The 21554-nt window shown below is 36.8% G+C and overlaps 1 pseudogene; it reads left to right on the top strand.

The window, feature by feature from the left end:
- LOC112926910 (small ribosomal subunit protein eS12-like) overlaps positions 1-18439 on the top strand; it is a 35486-nt pseudogene extending 17047 nt beyond the window's left edge.
- Positions 18440-21554: the final 3115 nt, after the last annotated feature.

Raw genomic sequence — 21554 nt, 5'->3', positions numbered from 1 at the left:
TAGTCACATTTATGGCAGCTTTACTTCCCAATCGCCTTAACTCCAAATTCTATCACCAGCTAGACTCCAAGACCTGACCTTTACCACCTACTGCTTGTAGTCACCTAATGCCATCCCATCCTTTCCCTTAAGAATAAGGTGGAAAGTAAAGCTGAACTCAAGCCAGAGACCGGACAGGTACCCCGTGAGGAAAGCTGAAACGACCCCTCCAGCAGTGACCACCGGCCGGGCAGAGAGCTCTCGCCAGCCCAGACCACCCGCACCAGTTTGAATTCAACCCTCGACTCATGCCTGTGCTGATGGGCACGGGGTGACCCATGGGGTGACGGAGAGTCACCTTTATCTCATTATTATGTGAAAATCTCCACCCACGGAAGACAACAAGCCTTGTGGACACAACACACAATGCACGTACAGGCTTCCTCAGGGGCACCTGCAGCCCTGTGCCCGCCTCTGCACAGGATGGGGAGGCTCCTCGGGAAAAGTTCATTCTAACCCGCAGTCGAAGGAGCCCACTCACCTTCGCTCAGGGAGTCGCAGCCTTGGAAGTTATTGCCCGGAGCTCCTTACCTGCCTTACAGGAAGCTGACTTTGTGCAACACCTCCACGGGGTGTAGTCCCTGCCCCGGGACTCACCAAGAAGCTAAGAGTTTGGTTCACTGAGGGACAGGATTTCAACCTGTGAATTTTATGTCTGTGGGGGAGGAGGGGGGCGGGTAGAGATGACCAAATGTTCAATTTCTAGCAGACCCTGATGGGAAGCAGTGAGAAAGATGGTACTTTTCCCAAGAATAAATAGTAAAAACTGCCTAGTTATGATTCTGAAAGGAAATTTCAGTTAAGTTTTTAAGGGCTGGTACTATACAGAAGGGGGGAGAAGTGGTATTTGTAACACTGCCCACAGCTATGGGTCCCACAGGAACGGAACCTGTGCCTCTTATACCATCAATTTAAGGCATTTTTTTTCCCACGTTAACTCAGGGCCAAGTTTAGAAACGGTAAGAACTAGTTATATTAGTTCTCTTGATATATTTTTTAGTATGATTAAATAATCATCTAGTGCCTTCCAATAGAATAAATTGAACCTAATGCTTACATCTTACTTTATGTGGTTGCATAATTCAGTTTTCCTTTATCAGGCTACTATAGGGCAAAGGGAAAATTTCTTCACTGAGAGATAATATAATTAGTCTATATTTCTTGGAGCTGAATTTTACTGATATATGACACTTTTCATTAGTGGAAGCAGTGCTCAATAGATACAAAAATTAAATTGTTGCAATCTAAAATTTTCCTTGATATCGTGAAAATTTAATTGGAGAAAATTTTAAGTGGGATGAAAGGCAAAATTATGCTGGAAGGTGATATTACTAATAACATTCTCCTCATTAGATAGCCAGGAAAAATGTCATAATTATATATTAAAACCAATTTAAGGATGCTCCCTTTAGTTATACTGCCAAAGTACAAAAAGATATCGAAATTAATTGTACTCAAAGCAAAAAGTGACCATAGAAAGGTTTGTGATAAGGAGGTTTATATCTTCAGGACTTATTGAAAAAATGTAACGAAGGATTACAATCGGGACTTAACAAAAAAAAATAGTAATAAAGCATTCCATATGGATTTAGCCTAAGAAAAACCATTTTAGACTGGAACACTGATGATTTAAGGATTTTAGGATTTAAGCTATTCACTTTTTGGGGTGTATTAAGATGACTTTATAAGACCTTTATTAAATTTTGTCTCAACTGTTAAGGAATCATTTGCCATAACATTTTTTTAGTGTTGTCCAGCTATGTAGTGATTTTCCCTTTGATTTTACAGATTAGACGTCTCTTCTTCCTTTTAAGATAACTTAAAATATTTTGTGTTCAGTTCACATCACTTTTTTCTAATATTAAAGCTACTAAAGAAATGATTCCCTTTATTTTTAAGACATAGTGTGATTTTTTCATGGCTCCAACAATCAATTCACTTGTACATTGCCTGTGACAGTTATTTACGTTAATAACGTTATGGATATGTATTTGTAGTCTCATTAATAATGTAAAAAATGATAAACACTTCACAACTTTGTTATTTGCTCTTGATTAGGTTTTAAAAGCTTGAATATTCTATTTTGAAAAATGAGGTTTTTAGAGGAAATGATTTAAATTATTTTATGAGGACATAAATGTATATTAGATATTAAGGAAATAAATTAAACAAGATAAAACTTCGATGGTAGACTTAATGGTTTGGAGGCATATAAAGCTTTGAGACACCCGTAATCTAAGACTGTATTTAGACTCATAACATGATTTAATACAAAGATTGAATTTTCCTCTATTCCGATGTGTAAAACCGAGCATTCCATATTTGGTTACTTGTGCTATTGTTATTTCTTCCATATCATTGGTTATTAGAAGATGACACTTAATTTGCATTTAAAAATTTTAAGACTGATTTGCACTAAGTGTGAGACATCTGCAGACTCTCACTGAGACTGTCGATACTGCACACAGAGGAGACATATTCTACACCTGCCATTCTTTATAATCTAAACTGCTGCAAGAAGGAAAATGCATTTATATTTCTTAATGAAAAGGAAGTGTCTGAATGTCAACTAGTACACACAAAAGATTGCTATCTGGGTTGCTAAGCCTGGGTTGTTTGACGTTAAATGTTTTAGCAGCTAATTCTTATGAATTATTGATGTTCTCATCATTTAGCAAGTGGATCACATCACTATAGTAATTAGCACCCTGCCTCTTCTGCTTATCATAGTTAATGTGTCATGAAAGAGCTTAGTTTAGGACTTTAAAAAAAGATGAGATTTGTTTATATTCCATTCCTAAACAGAAGATACTTAATCTAGGTCTTAGCAATAATGTTCAACAGGTTAATGGTCTCAACAGTGTATGTACGGAGCTACTGTTTTTTTTTTTCAAATATTGCTTTGGAGGAGTAATAGTAATCTGTTAATTTCGGGAGACTCAATTTTAACATGTTCCCAAGTTAGCAAAAATCACGTCACTTCTAATGATGCAATTGATTTCACTCAGACAGAGGGAAATTATTTTCAGGAACAGTTACCACTTTGTATATATCTATTTATAGCTTTATATCTATTATGGTTTTTATATCTATTATTATTCTTTATTACTGATAATTTATAATTGAAGATATTCTACTGTAGAAATACCTTAAACAATTCTCATCTAAATAAATGCTAAATACCTAAAAATAATAATACATATTATGGATATTATTTTTAACTTTTGGTTTTTAACCCTCATTTATAATGCAGCAATAATATCAGGACTTCAAGCATCATTATTACTTGGATTACATTTAAGAGTTTTCAAGAAGAGAATATAATCTGTAGGGGTTTCATAATCTTACAGCAATTTTAATAAGCAAGGTCCATTTTGTTATCATAGAATTTTTAAATGTATTTGATATTGAAAAACAATTCGGTTCTTGTAAAAGTCTAGTATCCCTACTTGTCAAGTGATTTGGGCTTCAAATATCCTCTATTTAGAAAGTCATTTAATCTCGGAAGAAAAAGCATGTCAGCAGCTCTTATACCTTGCCTAATTGAACATCAAAAATGAAGATCCAGGATTTCTCACAAATAGCTCTCCAGCAGTTCGTCCGTTTCTACGGCCATAGAATTGTTTCTGATTGTCAGCCAAGTGATTGCATGGTTTCTGAGGGTTCCTGGGGTTTAGGAATGTGATGAAACAAAATCCACGAAGTGTACCCAGAAGATATCTCTGTCCTACCGATTTGCTTTTGACTGTCTATGAAATGATGAAAATTATATTTGCTTTCAATCTATAGTTTGCAGGTACTGGGCTGTCAGAACAATAAGAATTGCCGGAGCAGGAAGCAGTTTTATTGACGGATACTAATTATATCCCTAATAGCTTGAGGGAGTGTGTGTACCTGTAGGAGAGCATTACATAGAAATTGCCTTTGCCCTGTAGAGTTTGAAAGTTAAGGTATCCAAAGTTGATTCTGTTAATCACAAAAGATACCTGCAAATCATGAATACAAATGGTGAGCAAAAAACTAAATCAAGATGAAATATCAAGTGGGAAAATTACAAGCTCCTTGTATGGATTAGTGATAAGTGCCTTATAAAATTGAAAGCAGTGAATATGATCTCTGTAACTATAGTTGAAGGGTGTTTTCATTTTATTTTTCCCAAGAAGTGTTCAGTTATACTCTCAATGCTCTTTGATTTCCCTTGGGACCTCTTTTACATCAACCCTGGAGCACACCTCAGACCTGGAATCATAAGGTCTTTGACTCTCTCTAGGGAGATAGTTTGTGATTGCACAAAAACAGTTCTGCATCACAGTTTGGTATGAAACCTTTAGGCTAGTTCATCTCTTCTGGAACTTGAAACAAGAACAAATTCACCTGAACTCTAGTCATTGTACAAACTTTCTACCATCACATGCTGTTAATTTAAATCATCATATCACCTCCATTGTCACCATAACCACATGGAAATTGTGTTTTTTAGGTATTCTCTTAAATAATGAATGTTTACATCCCTATGTTAAATCGGTGCTGCTTTATGAGTTTACATAAAAACATCTACTTTTCTGTTTGACACAACCTTATCCTATAAAATATAGCACGGAAGAGACATCAAAATTTCTTGGTGATCCAAGCCACAATCTTTCAAGTGGTGAGTCAGTTAAAATATATTTATTGAATTGTGCTATATGCCAAACCATGTATTGTAGACGCAAAGAATATAATAATGTATAAGACACACTGAGTCTCTGACTTCAAATAATGACCTTTTTCTTTCTGTTCAGAAGCCTTGGGAAAAAAATTCACACAAAGCAGTAAATAAAACCATTTTTTGGTACTAATGAAAAGATAATATGAGAAGGTGATAGACTTTTGATAGGGGGGAGTGGGTGGTGGGATGGGAGTTGAAGCATTCCTCTAGCCAGCGTAATATTGAAGGTCTTTTTGAGAAGATACCATTTGAATTGAGAAAGACACAATCATGCATAGGTTTGGGAAAATAGATTTTAGGCAGAAAAGAGAATAAGGACAAACAACTTGATATGAGGATTAGTGGGTTGTGTTGAATGAACAAAACCCAGCGAATATGGTTGGAGGTGGGGGTAATCAGGAGTAAAGTAGATAAATAATGAAAGATAGCCAGGGTTGTGTATCCGTGGGACAACCAAGGTAGGGGGTTGATGAAACAGATTTGGACTGACCCACTGGCCTCAATAATGTATACAAATATCTCTTCTTTTTAAATCTTGTCAGCTAATGGGATTTAGCTCCTCTAAAAATTGATGCTACCTAAGTATTTTAAAGTGAAATCCTTACCGGAGGAGTTTCCTGATAGAGTAGCAAACAATGAAAATGGTCAGTCGTGGTATTATAATGTTTTGGGCTCATGTCTCTGGATTTATTTCCTATTTTCTCCTTAATTCCATAGGATTGTCGCTGAGCCTGGCTTTTTATCTCCTCTCTGACACAAAATAGCAGACAGCCTAGCTGGTGACCTCAAGGTAACAGGAACACACAGGTCAAAATAACTATATCTTTCAAAATAGAAACAACACGCTGCACAATGCATATCATCTGAGCCAGACTTGCTGAAAGAAAAAAAATAATAAAGCCAAAATATACACAAAATGTCAAGGAGGACATTAACAATAGAAAACAATGCAAGAAATTATAATAAAAGGCTGAGACTTGATTGGCCAGTAAGATGGAGAACTAGGGGCTCCCAAATACTCATCCTCCCCTGAAAACCTACCAACTGATGGAAAGAGCTCTGGAGCACTGGGAAGGAGTAAGGCTGAAGCTCGAAGACTAGGATGGCAACATAGAAAAGTATAGGAAGCATTTTATATGTCTCACCTTGTCCCCCCAACCTAGGCAGCTGAGCCTCAGTAGGGCTCCCTCGGAGGGATTTTACCCCATAGGGAGAAGGAGAACCAAAGGACCTCGGCAAGGCTCCCTGGGTATGTGCAGCCTTTGTTCCGGAGGACTCCCACAGTCTCCACTGATGCTAATCACAGGGGCACCGAGCTGCCAAGGGTCACTGCCACTGCCTCTTCTCCCCAGAGATGGAGCTATCACTGCAGTGAGACTTACCCCCAGGGGCCCAATCACTACTGTGCCCTGTTTGGGGGATCAGGAAGCGATAGTTCCTCACTACCTATAGGCGCAGAGCTATTACTGTTCTGAGCCCCACTGCTGGGTCCCAAGTCTCACCTTTGGATCCAATATTGCCAAAGCTACATTACTGCTGCCCCGTACCCTTTCCCTGGATTTCTGGTCAGGGTTTTGACCATCATTATTGAGGCCATGGCATCAAATCTCTGCACTCCACCCCCTAGTTCCTAACATATAGATTTAGTGGCAATTTTGCTACTACCCCTGGGGCCAGAGTTGGGTCATTGACTCATCATCCCCTAGATATGCTGTTACTGCAACTTGACCACTGGGACCGAGCACCACCATGTTCCATCATGCCAGAGCTTGCTCCTTCAATGGAGTCCCTGCAAAGAACACCATGCTCTGGTTCCATAGGACATTTGCACATGCTTAGTCTCCTGACCTAAGCACCACTGCTGCAGCAAGTGTATCTGTGATGAAGGACTGAGGTACTGTTAGATTTACATATGCCTGATCCAGGACCCTGACACCACTGCCACCCTAAGTGTCAGTGCACTAGACCTGAAATCAAGAGGGATTTGCCTTGCCTAGGACTTCCTCCAAAGTGTAAATATGAATGAAAGAACCCAGCACTCTTGGCCTTTGAGGAACTCCATAGTCCTGGCCAGCATTGCCACACTCAGGACCCCAGCATTCTTGTTCACAGAAGACCACTATAGTCTCTGCCAACATTGAAGTTAGTTGGAGTTGCAGGATGTGGACATATGATGCTGTGGCAAATCAGAAATTAGAGATGGTATACTCAGCCAGCTACTGCCTGCACAGACACCTTCAAGGGAAAGCATTTCCCCAACAAAGCCTATCTGAAAGACTGGGAGATATGAATGATTTCTCAAATATATCGACATCAACTCAAAAGCATCACTGACACACACAAAAGCAAGGAAGCATGACCCACCAAAGAAACACTTCCAAATTCATTTAACCAGGCCAACGCTAGCCTAATATCAAGCCAGATAAGGACATTACAGGAAAAGAAAATTACAGTCCAATATTCCTAATGAAAACTGATGGAAAAAATCTCAATAGAGGAAAACAACAGCAGCAACAACTAGCAAACCATGTTCAAGGGCACATTCAAAGGTCATCCACCATGATAAAGTAGAACTCCTCAGGATGCAAAGATGATTCAACAATATGCAAATCAATAAATATGATACTTTGATCATCTGGATACATGTAGAAAAGCATTTAATAAAACTCAACATCCATTCTGATGAAAAACTTTCAACAAATTAGTGTAGAAAAAAAAATTTCAACTCAATACTGTCTATGACAAATCAACATATAACATCATACTCAACCGTAAAGTTAAAGCCTTTTTTCTAAGATCAGTAGTAAGGCAAGGAGGCCCACTCTTGTCATTTTTATTTAACGTAGTATTGGAAGTCCTAGCCAAAGCAATTAGTCACCAAAAAGAAATAAAAGGTATCTAATAAAGAGGGAAGTAGTAGAATTACATCTATTTGTAGAGGACATGATCTATACATAGAAAATATATAAAACCATTAAGATATTACCAAAAACTTTAAGAATAAGTGATTCGGTAAAGTTGCAAAACGCAAAATCAATATATAAAAATCATTTGCATATCTATATACTAACAATGATCTAAAATAGAAATTTAAAAAGCCATTCTAATTACAGTAGCATCAAAAACAATAAAATAGGGCAGCCCCGGTGGCTCAGTGGTTTAGCTCCCCCTTTCACCCAGGGTATCATCCTGGAGACCCGGGACTGAGTCCCATGTCGGGGTCCCTGCATGGAGTCTGCTTCTCCCTCTGTCTGTGTCTCTGCCTCTCTCTCATGAATAAATAAATAAAATCTCAAAAAAATATATAATATCATAAATAAATTTAACCAAGGTGGTACAAAATCTGTATATTCAGAGTCTATAAAGACCTGTATTTTCAATTTTAAAACTAGGATGTAAAGTATGACACCATATATATGAAACATGAGGGGAGGGTGGAGTAAAATTTTAGTGCTTTTAGGATGGGTTCAAACTTAACCATCAATCTAGTATAGACTACTATATGCATAGGATATTATATACAAGCCTAGTGATAGCCACAAATCAAAAGCCTGTCAGAGATATGAAAAAATAAAAAGAAAGGAATTTAAACCCTTCACTAAAGAGGGCCATCAACTCACACAGCAAGAAATTAAGAAAAGAAAGTAAGAGGGAAGAACTACAAAAATAACCATAAATGAGTAATAAAATGGCAATAAGTACAAAACTATCAATAATTATTTTGAAAGTAAATGGACTAAATTCTCCAATCAAAAGACATAGGGGGACTGAATGGGTAAAAAAGAAAAACCCATTTTTGTGCTGCTAAGAAGTCACTTTCATACTTAAAGACACATTGAGATTTAAAGTGAAGAGATGTTTACATGAAAAACATTTATCACGTACATGAAAATGAAAAGAAAGCTGAGGCAGCAATATTATGTTGAAAAAAAAGTGTTAAAACAATGACTGTAACAACACAAAGGAGGACACACTATATAGTCAGAAAGGGAACAATCCAACAAGAACAAAAAACAAAATATTTGTGCACGCAACATGGGAGCACCCAATACATAAAGTAGCTATTAACAAACATAAAGGGAGTAATAAGTAGTAGTACAATAATCACAGGGGAGTTGAACATCCCACTTACATCAAGGGATAGATCATCCAGAGAGAAAAATCAACAAGGAAACAATGTATCAACTTAACAGATATATTCAGACCATCTCATCACAAAAATGCAAAATACACATTCTTTTTAAGCGCACATGAAACATTCTCCAGAACAGACAACATGTTAGGTCACAAAACTAGTCTCAACAAATTCAAAAGACTGAATTTACACCATGCATCTATTCAAACCACAATGCTACAAAACAAGAAATCAACCCTAAGAAAAAAAAATCTGGAAAGAACATTAATATGCAGAGGTTAAATAACACACTACTAAACAATAAATGGGTCAAATAAAAAATCAAAAAGGAAATAAAAAAATAAATGGAGACATAAATAAATAAATAAATAAATAAATAAATAAATAAATAAAATCCCAAGGACCCAAAATCTTTGGCATGTAGCAAAAGCTGTACTTAAGAGGAAAGATTATAGCAATACAGGCTTGTGTCAAGAAGCAAATAAAACCTCCAATAAAGCAACCTGACCTTACACTTAAAGGAGCTAGAAAAAGTACAAAACCTAAAACCAGCAGAAGAAAGGAAATAGTAAGGATTAAATCAGAAAAAAAAAAAAAAAAAACACATGAAATCAAGACTAAAAAACCCAATAGAACAGATCAGTGAAACCAGGAACTTATTCTTTGAAAAGGTCAACAAAAATGGCAAACCACTGGGGCATTTGGGTGTCTCAGTCCATTAAACAGCTGTCTTTGGCTCAGGTCATGATCCCAGCTCCTGGGATCAAGCCCCACATCAGGCTCCCTACTCAGTGGGGAGTCTGTTTTTCCCTGTCCCTTCCTACTCATTCTCTCTCTCACAAATAAATTTTAAAATATATGATAAACCATTAGACTCCTCCAAAAGAGAGAGAGAGAGAGAGAGAGAGAGAGAACTCAAAATCAGAAAGAGAAATAACAACCACCACAGAAATACAAAGGATTATATGAGAATTTTATGAAGAATTATAGGTCAACAAATTTGGACTACTTAGAAGAAATGATAAATTCTTAGAAACTACTCAAGGCAGGGAGGAATTAAGATGACAAAATAGTGGGGGGGACCCTGAGCTCGCCTTGTCCCACAAACGCAGCTAGATCAACATCAAATCGCTTTTAACAAAAATCAATCTGAGGATTAAGAAAGCAATCTGCACAATTTGAGAGGAGAGATTGAGGCAGATGCAAGGTTCAGAAATGTGATTGGGGGAGAGAAAAGCCATGGAGCTGCAGAGGGAAAGACCTTTTCACAGGGAGAGGTCCGGGAGAGAGGGGGAGAAGGGGAGAGAGAACAACCTATAGCGTTTGTGCAAGACGCTATGGTGTGGGGCGCCCTGGGTCACACTGGGAGAGAATATTTCCCTTCCTGGAGCAGATTTAGAGAGAGGTTATTGCCTCTGCAAGAACAAAAGGTGCACCGGGCGTCCCTGAGTGGCCGTTCAACAGCAGAAGACAGAGGAGTATGCTGAGGGCAGATAACTGGCAAAAGCTTTTTGCTGTGCTGCACCAGGACTCCAGGCACCTGGGCAACTGTGGGGCTGCTTTTTGGGGACATAGTGGGGCCTGGCACAGCACTGTGAAACTCTCCTCTTGAGGAGGGGAGTGGGTCCACATCTTGTGGGTCCTTTAAGATTCTGGAGTTTTGAATCCCAGCCATCAGGCAGAGATAAAACATAGAACTATGGCTCTGGGTGGGCCAACAGCCCAGACACAGATACCTTGAGGGCAGGCAGCTGATAAAAGCCAGGACACAAAGGAGGGAGGATGGTTTACTTTCCTTCTAGGGCCGCCTAAAGAGCAGCAGCTCCTAGTTCCACTCTCTGGAGACGACAGGGTGGGGTGATGCCATCTTCCTCATCCCTCCTTTCACTGCCCACTGCAGGGTCAGTGCCTTCAGTGGAGGCTGGAGTCACTTATGCCAAACCCTAGCCCCCTGCACCCTGCAAGACCATCTTTTCTAGGGCAGGGCTGCCTGTGAGCCCGTGCAGCTGGCTTCTCTCTCAGAAGACCAAAACAGGTCCCCCACATGTACCAAGTCTACTGATCAGAGAGTGCTTCAAAGCCTCAGCTTCAGAAATGTGATTGGTGGAATAGGACCAGGTTTTATTTTCTTTCCTTTCTTTATTTTGCATTTTTTGAATTATTTTATTTATTTATTTTTAATTTTTCTTCCTCTGGAATCAGGCTTATAGTTTGTGGTGGGTCTGTTTGTTTCCTCTTTTGTCCCTTTTCTTTTTCTTGGATTGGCATTATTATTATTATTATTATTATTATTATTATTATTATTTAAATCAGACTTCTCCTAACAAACAAATCAAAGCAATCAATTTAAAATTTCTAAACATTCCCCACTGCAAGCAAGCAGGAACTCTGCAAAGAACTGACCTGTGGGAAAGAGCAGACAAAGCAACATAGCAGAGAGCATCAAAAATACTTCCTGAAGTCCAGGACCTGGATAATGTAGGACCACTTCTTAACACAGTATTACTCTCAAGAGCAGGAAACATAACAAGTTTTCATAAAATACAAAAGACAGAAACCTAGACATAATGACAAGATGGAGGGATTGTCCATAAAAAGATCAAGAAGAAATCACAGCCAGGGATTTGCTCAAAAGACATATAAGGAATATATCTGAGCAAGAATTTAGAACAAGTCATAAGAATACTAACTGGGCTTGAAAGAAGCATATAAGATACAAGAGAAACCCTGACTATGGAGATAAAAGACCTAAAAAATAGGCCAAAAAAATGCTCTGAGGCACAAAACTGACTGGATATAATCATAATGAGAATGAAAGAAGCAGAAGAACAAATAGGATATAGAAAATAAATAATTAAGGTGAAAAGAAGAGGGAAAGAAAACTATTAGTCACAAATAGAGACTTAGGGAACTCAGTGATTCCACAAAGCAAAATAATATCCATATCACAGAAGTCCCAGAATATGAGTGGGGAAAAGGGGACAATAGGTTTTACTTGAACAAATTATAGCTGAAAACGCCCCTATCTTGGAAAGGAAACAGGCAATCAAGTCCAAGAGGACCAGAGAACTCCCCTCAAATCAACAGAAAACAGGTCAACACCCAGACATATATCACAACTTGCAAAATTCAAAGATAGAGAAATATAAAGGCAGGTAGGGACAAAATGTCCTTAACCTAAAAGAACAGACACATAAGATTAGCAGCAGACCTGTAAACAGAAAATAGGCCAGGAAGGAGTGGCATGAGATGCTCAATGTGCTAAAAGGGAAAACTTTGCAGCCCAGGATACTGTGTCCAGCAAGGCTGTCATTCAGAATAGAATGAGAAATAGTTTCTAGGACAAGCAAAAACTGAAGGAGTTTGTGAACACTAAACAGGCTCTGCAAGAAATATTAAAAAGAACCTTTGAGTGGGAAAGAAACACCAAAAAAAAAAAAAAAAAAAAAAGACCATAAAGGAACAGAGACAATCTACAGAGACAGTGATCTTACGGGTAATACAATGGCACTAAATTCATATCTACCAAACCTTACTCTGAATGTATTTTTTTATTTAATTTTTTAATTTTTATTTATTTATGATAGTCACACAGAGAGTGAGACTGAGAGAGAGAGAGAGAGAGAGAGGCAGAGACATAGGCAGAGGGAGAAGCAGGCTCCATGCACTGGGAGCCCGACGTGGGATTTGATCCCGTGTCTCCAGGATCGCGCCCTGGGCCAAAGGCAGGCACTAAACTGCTGCGCCACCCAGGGATCCCCTTACTCTGAATGTAAATGCTCCAATCAAAAGATACAGGGTATCAGAATGGATTAAAAGAAGACCCATCAATATACTGCTTACAAGAGACATTTTTAACCCAAAGACACCTCCAGATTGAGAGTGAAGCAGTGAAGAACCATTTTTCAAGCTAATGGACATCAAAAGAAAACTGGAGTAGCCATCCGTATATCTGAAGAAACTATATTTTAAATCAAAGGCTGTAATAAGAGATGAAGAAAGGCACTATATCATATTAAAGGTTTCTATCCACCAAAAAGATCCAACGGTTGTAAATATTTATGCCCCCAACTTGGGAGCAGCCAAGTATATAAATCAATTAATAACAAAATTAAAGAAATGCATTGATACTAATACAGTAATAGTAGGGGACTTTAACACCCCACTCACGGCAACAGACAGATCATCTAAGCAGAAGACCAACAAAGAAACGAGGGCTTTGAATGACGCACTTACCAGATGGACTTCACATATATTCAGAGCATTTAATCCTAAAGTAGTAGAATACACATTCTTCTCAAGCGCACATAAAACATTCTCCAGAAAACAAAAACAAAAACAAAACAACCCCCCCAAAAAAACATTCTCCAGAATAGATCACATAGTGGGTCACAAATAAGGCCTCAGACCACAATGCTATGAAACTTGAAATTAACCATAAGAAAAAATTTGGAAGGACCAGAAATATATGGAGGTTAAAGAACATCCTACTAAAGAATAAATGCATTAACCAGGAAATTAAAGAAGACATTTTTTTTAAATGCAAGATAGCAAATGAAAGTGAAAACACAACAGTCCAAAGCTATGAAATACAGCAAAGGCAGTCCTAAGAGGGAAGTATATAGCAATACAGGCATTTCTCAAGGAACAAGAAAAGCCTCAAATATACAAACTAGAGGAGCTGGAAAAAGAACAGCAAATAAATCCTAAATCCAGAAGGAGAAGGGAGATAATAAATATTAGAGCAGAAATAAAGGATATAGAAAATTAAAAAAAAATCTTTAGAACATATCAATGAAAGTAGAAGCTGAGAAAAAAAAAATAGAAGCTGATTTTTTGAAAGAATTGAAATTGATAACCCTCTGGCCAGATTTATCAAAAAGAAAAGAGAAAGGATCCAAATAAATAAAATCATGAATAAAAGAGGAGAGATCACAACCAACACTGAAGAAATACAAACAATTATAAGAAAATATTATGAGCAATTGTGTGCCAGTAAATAGGGCAATCAGGAAGAAATGGATAAATTCATAGAAACATAAACTACCAAAACTGAAATAGGAAGAAATAGAAAATTTTAACAGATCCATAACCAGCAAAGAAATTGAGTCAGTAATCAAAAATCTCCCAACAAATAAGAGTCCAGGGCCAGATGGCTTCCATGGGGAATTCTATCAAACATTTAAGAAGATTGAAGGGGCGCCTGGGTGACTCAGTCAGTTAGGGGGTCTGCCTTCAGCTCAGGTCATGACCTCAGGGTCCTGAGATTGAGCCCTGACTTGGCCTCCCTGATCAGTGGGGCGTCTGCTTCTTTATTACCCCTCACTCCACTTGTGTGTCCTCTGTCTCTCTATATATGTCTCTCTCTCTCTCTCAAAAAAATAAAATCTTCAAAAATAAAAAAGGAAAAAAAAAGAATTAATACTTCTGAAGCTGTTCCACAAAAATGACCTGGAAGGAAAACTTCCAAACTTATTCTATAAGGCCAGCATAATCTTGATGCCAAACCTAGACAAAGACCACCCCCCCCCAAAAAAAGGGGTAGAATTACAGACTATTATCCCTTATGGAAATGGAAAACATGAAAAAATTCTCAACAGGATACTAGCTAATCAAATCTAACAGTACATTAAAAGGATTATTCACCATGACCAAGTGAAATTTATTCCAGGGTTTCAGGGATGGTTCATTCTCCACACATCAATCAACATGATACACCACATTAATAAAAGAAAGGATAAAAACAATAGAAACCTCTCAATAGATGCAGAAAAAGCATTTTACAAAATACAGCATCCATTCTTGATAAAAAAAAAAAAACTCAAGAAAGTAGGGGTAGAAAGAACATATCTCAACATCATTAAAGGCTGTGTAGGAAAGACCCACATAGAATATTATAATCATTAGAGAAAACCTGAGAGCCTTTCCCCGTAAGGTCAGGAATAGAACAGGGATGTGCACTCTCACCACTTTTGTTCAACACAGTACTGGAAATCTTAGCTTTAGCAATCAGAAAACTAAAAGAAATAGAAGGCATTTAAATTGGTAAGGAAGAAGTCAAACTTTCACTCTTCATGGAAAACATGATACTATCAAAAAATCTGAAAGACTCCACCAAAAACATTGCTACAACTGCTACATGAATTCAGTAAAGTTGTGGGATACAGAATCAATGTACAGAAATATGTTGCATTTCTCTACACCAATAATAAACAACATAAGAAGAAATCAAAGACTCAGTCCCATTTACAATTGTACTCAAAACTTCAAGACATCCAGGAATAAACCCAATAAAGAGGTAAAAGATCCATACTCTGAAAACTATAGAATACTTATGAAATGAATTGAAGAAGACACAGAGTGGGAAAACATTCCATGCTTATGGATTGGAAGGACAAACACTGTTAAAATGTCTATACTACCCAGAGAAATCTATGCATATAATGTGATCCTTATCGAAAAACCACCAGCATTTTTCACAGAAGTAAAACAAATCATTCTAAAACCAGAGAAGACTCTGAATAGCCAACGTAATGTTGAAAAAGCAAACTAAAGTGGGAGATATTACAACCCGAGACTTCAAGCTGTATTACAAACCTGTAATCATCAAGACAGTGTGGTACTGGTACAAAAACAGACATATAGATAAATGGATCAGAATAGGGAATCCAGAAGTAGATCCTCAACTCTATGGTCAACTAATCTTCAACAAAGCAGAGAGGAATAGCCAATGGATTAAAGATAATCTCTTCAACAACTGAAGAGAAAACTTCAGTTGGGAAACTGAACAACAACAACAGCGAAAACTGAACAACAACAGAGAATAATGAACTTGGACCACTCTCTTACATAATACACAAAAACATATTCAAAATAGATGGAAAACCTAAATGTCAGAAAGGAAACTATCAAAATCCTAGAGGAGAGTACAACAGTAATTTCTTTGGCCTCAGCTGCAGCCACTTCTTACTAGACATGTCTCTTTAGGCAAGGGGATCAAAAGCAAGAATGACCTCATCAATATAAAAAGCTTCTGCATGGTAAAGATGACAATGAACAAAAGTAAAAGGCAAGCAACAGAACAGGAGAAGATATTTGCCAATGACGTGTAGGATAAACTGTTAATAGCAAAATCTATAAGTACTAAAACTAACAATGCAGGAAACAACAGGTGTTGGCCAAGATGTGGAGAAGGGAGATTGCTTCTGTACTGTTGGTGGGTTGCAAACTGGTGCAGCCACTCTGGATAACACCATGGAGGTTCCTCAAAATTTAAAAATAGAACTACTTTATAACCCAGAACTTTCACTACTATATATTTATCCAAAGGATATAAAAATGCTAATTCAGAGGGACACATGCAGCCCAATGTTTATAGTAGCATTATTTCCAGTCTATGGAAAGAGCCTGAATGTCACCAACTGATGAGTGGATTAAAAAAAAGTGATATATGTATTCAATGGAATATTACTCAGCAATCAAAAAGAATGAAGTATTGCCATTTGCAACAATGTGGATGGAAATAGAGTTTATAATGCTAAGCAAACTAAGTCAACCAGAGAAAGACAAATACATTTTTTACTTACACGCGGAATTTAAGAAACAAAACCGAAGAACATAGGAAAGGGAATGGAGATAAAATAAGAAAAATAGGAGGCAAACCAAAGGAGACTCTTAACTATGGAGAAAAACTGAGGGTTTCTGAAGAGGAGGTGGGTGGGAAGATGGTCTAAATGGTTGATGGGCATTAGGAGGAGACTTGTTGGGAAGAACACTAGGTGTTATATGTTAAATGAGGAACCACTAAATTCTACTCATGAAACCAATGCTACACTACACATTAACTTACTTTATTTCAAATAAAAAATACATGAATGTAAACATCTTAAGATTTAATTATAAAGAAATAGAAAACTTTATCAGACTATTATTAGCAATGAACTTGAGTTAGTAAAAAGCAAACTACCAACAAATAAAAGTCCAGGACCAGGTAATTTTAAAGATTAATTGTACCAAACAGTTAAAGAAGAGTTAATACCCTGTCTTCTCAAAGTATTTCAAAAAAGAGAATGCAAAGGAAACCATCCAAATTCACTTCATGAGGCCAGCACTACCCTGATACAAAAACTAGAAGAGAATACTACAAAATGCAGAAGCAAACAAATAAATACTACTGATAAGCATGGATGCATAAGATCTCAACAAAATATTAACAAACTGAATCAAACAATACCTTAAAAATTATTTACCATGATCAAATGGAATTTAATCCAGTGATGCAAAGACGGTTTGATATTCACAAATCAATCAACATGACACATAACATCAACTCTCTACAATAAAAAAATGTATAAACATTTCAATAGGTGCAAAAAAGGTACTTGACAAAATATCATATCCATTCATGAGAAAAACTTTCAGCAAAGTAGGCTTAGTGGACACACACCTTAATGTAATAAAGGTCATATATGAAAAACCTACAGCCAACATCATAGTCAATGGTGAAAAAAACTAGGCTTTTCCTCTAAGATCAAGAACAAGACAAGAGTATCCTCTCTTGCCACCTTTTTTTCAATATAGTACTGGAAGTCCTCACCATAGCAATCAGACATGAAAAAGAAATAAAATATAATTATACAAAAATCAGTTGCATTTCTCTACACTCTCCTTCATTAGAAGAGTAGTCACAGTGGGGCAACAATTTGAAAAGGCAATAACGTCACAGAGCTACAGACATTTGAATGTGAAGCCAAAATAGATCTGTCATGCTAATGTTAGTGCCTGGGACACTGAAATATGGGGAAAGGACATCTGAAATGGTCTACGTGAGGACATTGGCTCTGCAAGGCAATGCATGCTCCATTAAAAGATGGTGTCTGTCCTCTCCTACTGTGGATTATAATTAGGATTAAATACTGTCATAATTTAGATTGGCATTTGCTGGTCTCAGAAAAGGAGAAAATAAACCATATATTGAAGGGGTTGCAAAAATAAGCTGGCAGAGAAACAGCCCTGGGATTGGTTGATCAAGACAGCTGAATACAAGACTGGGTGAGAAATAATTCACCAACATGGCATCACTTTCTAAGCACATGGACTTTAACAAGGATTGAAAGCCTGTCACAGCTGGCAACAGAATAAAGATCCTCTAATGCTGAGGAAGACATTGTTGTTGGGGCTATAATGGACATTTATGCTACTTTGTAAGAGGTGGTAAAGATTGCTCTTTTCCATGATGGCCTAGGACATGGAATTTACAAAGCTGCCCCAGCTTTAGACAAGCGTCAAGTCCATCTTTGTGTGTTTGCATCCATCGGTAAGGAGCCTATGTATGCCAAAGTGGTGGTGGCCCTTTGTGTGGCCCTTGAACATCAGTTCAGCACAAACCCATCAAGGTTGATAACAAGAAACTAGAGGAATAGGCAGGGTTCCATAAAACTGACATAGAGGGAAAAATACTGCAAGTGGTTAGTTGCGTTTGTGTGATAACCAAGGATCATGGCAAAGAGTCGCAGGCCAAGGATACCATTGAGAAATACTTCAAGTTCAAGAAATGAACAAATGAAAACCGTGGCTCTTATCCAGTGAGAGGCAGCAGGGGAGGGAGCAGGAGAGAAGGGGGCAGAAGAGGAAAAAGCATCGGCAGCAGCTGCCTTGGAGTCACATAGCTGAAGAGACATTTCCATATACAGCCAATGTGAATAGTTCACTGGAGTCTCGACAAACTGGCACCAGGAGGTATTGGGGGCATTTTAAGTAAGGGGTTGTTAGAGAAGAATTATAGGATTTGGGTTTGTGTTTAGTCATTTCATTTTTTGTAATATTTAAGAAAGTGAGACTTGCTTTAATTAAATGTTCTGAGGAAGTCAGGTATTTATATGATTCGTTTTTAACAAATCTATCTCAAAACAAAACAAAACAAAAAAACAAATCTATCTAGAAAAAGACTAGGTCTAGGCCAAAGCTTTATTTGGTAAGAAACCATGGTCACTTATATTAGCCAGGATAGAAGTATGTTTGGCCATCTGTGTGATTGGACAACGCTCGTGCTTTACCTACATTCATGTATAATTACAGAATGATCTTGTTTTTGTCTTGAGCCATCATTGTTGCAGAAGAGTCTTGTTTAATATTGATAACCTGTGAATTTTTTTTTTTTTTATATCCAAACTAGAACAAAAGACCTAGCTAAGCATACGGGGCTACTTCCTAAATGCCAGTGCTGCTTTTCTCTTTCTGAGTAGTACGTGTATTTGAAAGCAAATAATTTAAAATAAGTATGCACACAGAAATACATTTGGACATGCATTGGCTAATTCAATTACTTTTATTTTCAGTGGAAAATTTAAGTTGAATAATGACAATATTATAATACTCTTTTTTTTTTTTCTTCTGAGTCTGTCAGACCTCCTCCCACTGCATATTAGTCCTAAGTTTGGATCTACTTTTTGTTATTCATAAAATATATGGTACCAGTTAACACAATTATGTATTGTTGCAAAATATAATTATATAATATATAATAATATAAACAAAATGAACTAGTGTATTTTTAAATTCGCTCTTTAAATTCACCTTTAAAACGACATAGAAAAAATTAAATTGTGTTTCTAAAATATGTTTCAATTTTTTACAACTTGTAGTTAAAGGCAACAAATATACAATAAGTTGGATAAAGTAATGCTAAAATAACTTCAATAAATTAAAAATTACATATAGCTTAAAGTCTTTTTTTCAGATGACTTTTTTTCAAATATACAATAAGTTGGATAAAGTAATGCTAAAATAACTTCAATAAATTAAAAATTACATATAGCTTAAAGTCTTTTTTTCAGATGACTTTTTTTCAAATATACAATAAGTTGGATAAAGTAATGCTAAAATAACTTCAATAAATTAAAAATTACATATAGCTTAAAGTCTTTTTTTCAGATGAGTAAGAGCCATTGAGTAATTTTCAAACTAATGGTATCAGTAAAACAAAATATATACACACAAAAAAAGACCTCCCAAAGCTAGGGGAGGTAAAAGGCTATAAGTGTAAAATAAAGGATATAAGTAAGTTTAAAAGAGAAAGAAAATCAGTTTCCATGACTCAAAGAAGTTTCTTTGACAGAAATGAAATTTAAGCTAGGATCTGGAGATTCGGATTGGCTGCGGAAGAAGAGAGCATCACTGACTGGCATGTACATGTGCCTGAGAGCTACACACTTTAGAGAACTTAATCCTACCACAAGCCAGTTAACTGAGGCCCAGACAACTTGGGTAAACAGCCATCTTCACACAGCTACCTATTTGCAGAGGCCTTATCTAGTCCCAGATATCGACCCTCAAGTCCATACGCTTTCCATTAGTACAGTGTTGGGAAATATATCTAGGGACAAGCATCCAAGAATAGCAAAACTGAGGAAAGAGGAGAGAAATAGGATTAAAGCATCCAGGATTTGTCCAAAAACTTTGGATCATATGGTAAGTTAGGGAGGAAGAAGCTAAAAGAAATCAAAAGATAAATGGAAGATAAGGCTATAATGGCTGAACTTCCGTCAGGCATTATTGAGAGCAATTGGTGGCCAAAGGAATGAAATTATAAAAACTTCAGTTTAAGAAGACTAATGTTAATAAGCAGAAGCAATCGAATAGACAATAAATTAAAGGTAAGGAGAAAGGTTAATTATGGCAACAATACAGTAAAATGTAACAGAAGCTTGGAAACATTTTCTAAGAGTCTCAAGATCTGAAGTGTCATAAAAATAAAGGGAAAATACTAATGTTCAATTGACTAGAGTGTTTTTATTCTTAGGTTGGGTAATTACCTTGGAAGCACTTCAAAATGCAATTGGATCACTTCCCTCTGTGATCATAGCGAATATAAAACAGCATAAACAAAATGTCCTTTATACTTCTCCAACTTTTGGACAGACAATAGAAAACGAACTAGGACACATATGTGGAAAACAAAAATAGCATATACTTACTTATTTTAACATTTTTACAATGCCAACACTACAAATATCACCATATTTAATTCTCACAACAATTCCATAAGTCAGAGTCATATGCTATTGTATATAAATTTAAAAGAAAACTAAACCTGAGCACAGGCAGGTTAAATAACATAACCAAGGTAATTCACAGTGGATGATAAATGTGGGGCTTGAGCCCAAGTAGTGAAGTTTCCAAGACTAGACTCTTAACATCATTTTAGTATGTTGTCTCCCTATTGCTTTTAATTTAAATGATGGATAAAAATAAAGTGGTAATCCTATTTTATTATTTTCAGTCATTATAATTTCTTTCTAGGAAACATAAGTTGTCTGTTATTCAATAAATGGAAATATTATTTTTCCTGTAAATCCCATACATGAAGGTTTTGTTTTGTGGTTGTAAATATAGTCTTCCCATATAGTCATAAAGTGATTCTTGATTTTAAGAATATATAGCTGCATTTATAGAGGTTGCACAGGCCCAAACCTATATAGAAGGAGGGAATAAGTTTAAGTGCAAATAAATTCAAATTGACATATTTTGGGGGCCTATTATGTGCAAGACATTATGACGCATGTAATATGCAATTCATCGGCGTTCAAGGAGAGGGCAATACAGTGGTAGATTCAATAATGACATAGATCTTGGTATTGATAATGAGCACTGCTAAGGTACATAAATGCAATC

The sequence above is a fragment of the Vulpes vulpes genome, chromosome 10, assembly GCF_048418805.1.
Source record: "Vulpes vulpes isolate BD-2025 chromosome 10, VulVul3, whole genome shotgun sequence".
In the NCBI taxonomy this organism is placed as follows: domain Eukaryota; kingdom Metazoa; phylum Chordata; class Mammalia; order Carnivora; family Canidae; genus Vulpes; species Vulpes vulpes.
The sequence above is the reverse complement of the archived record's forward strand: the minus strand, read 5'-3'. Positions and strand labels throughout refer to the sequence as shown.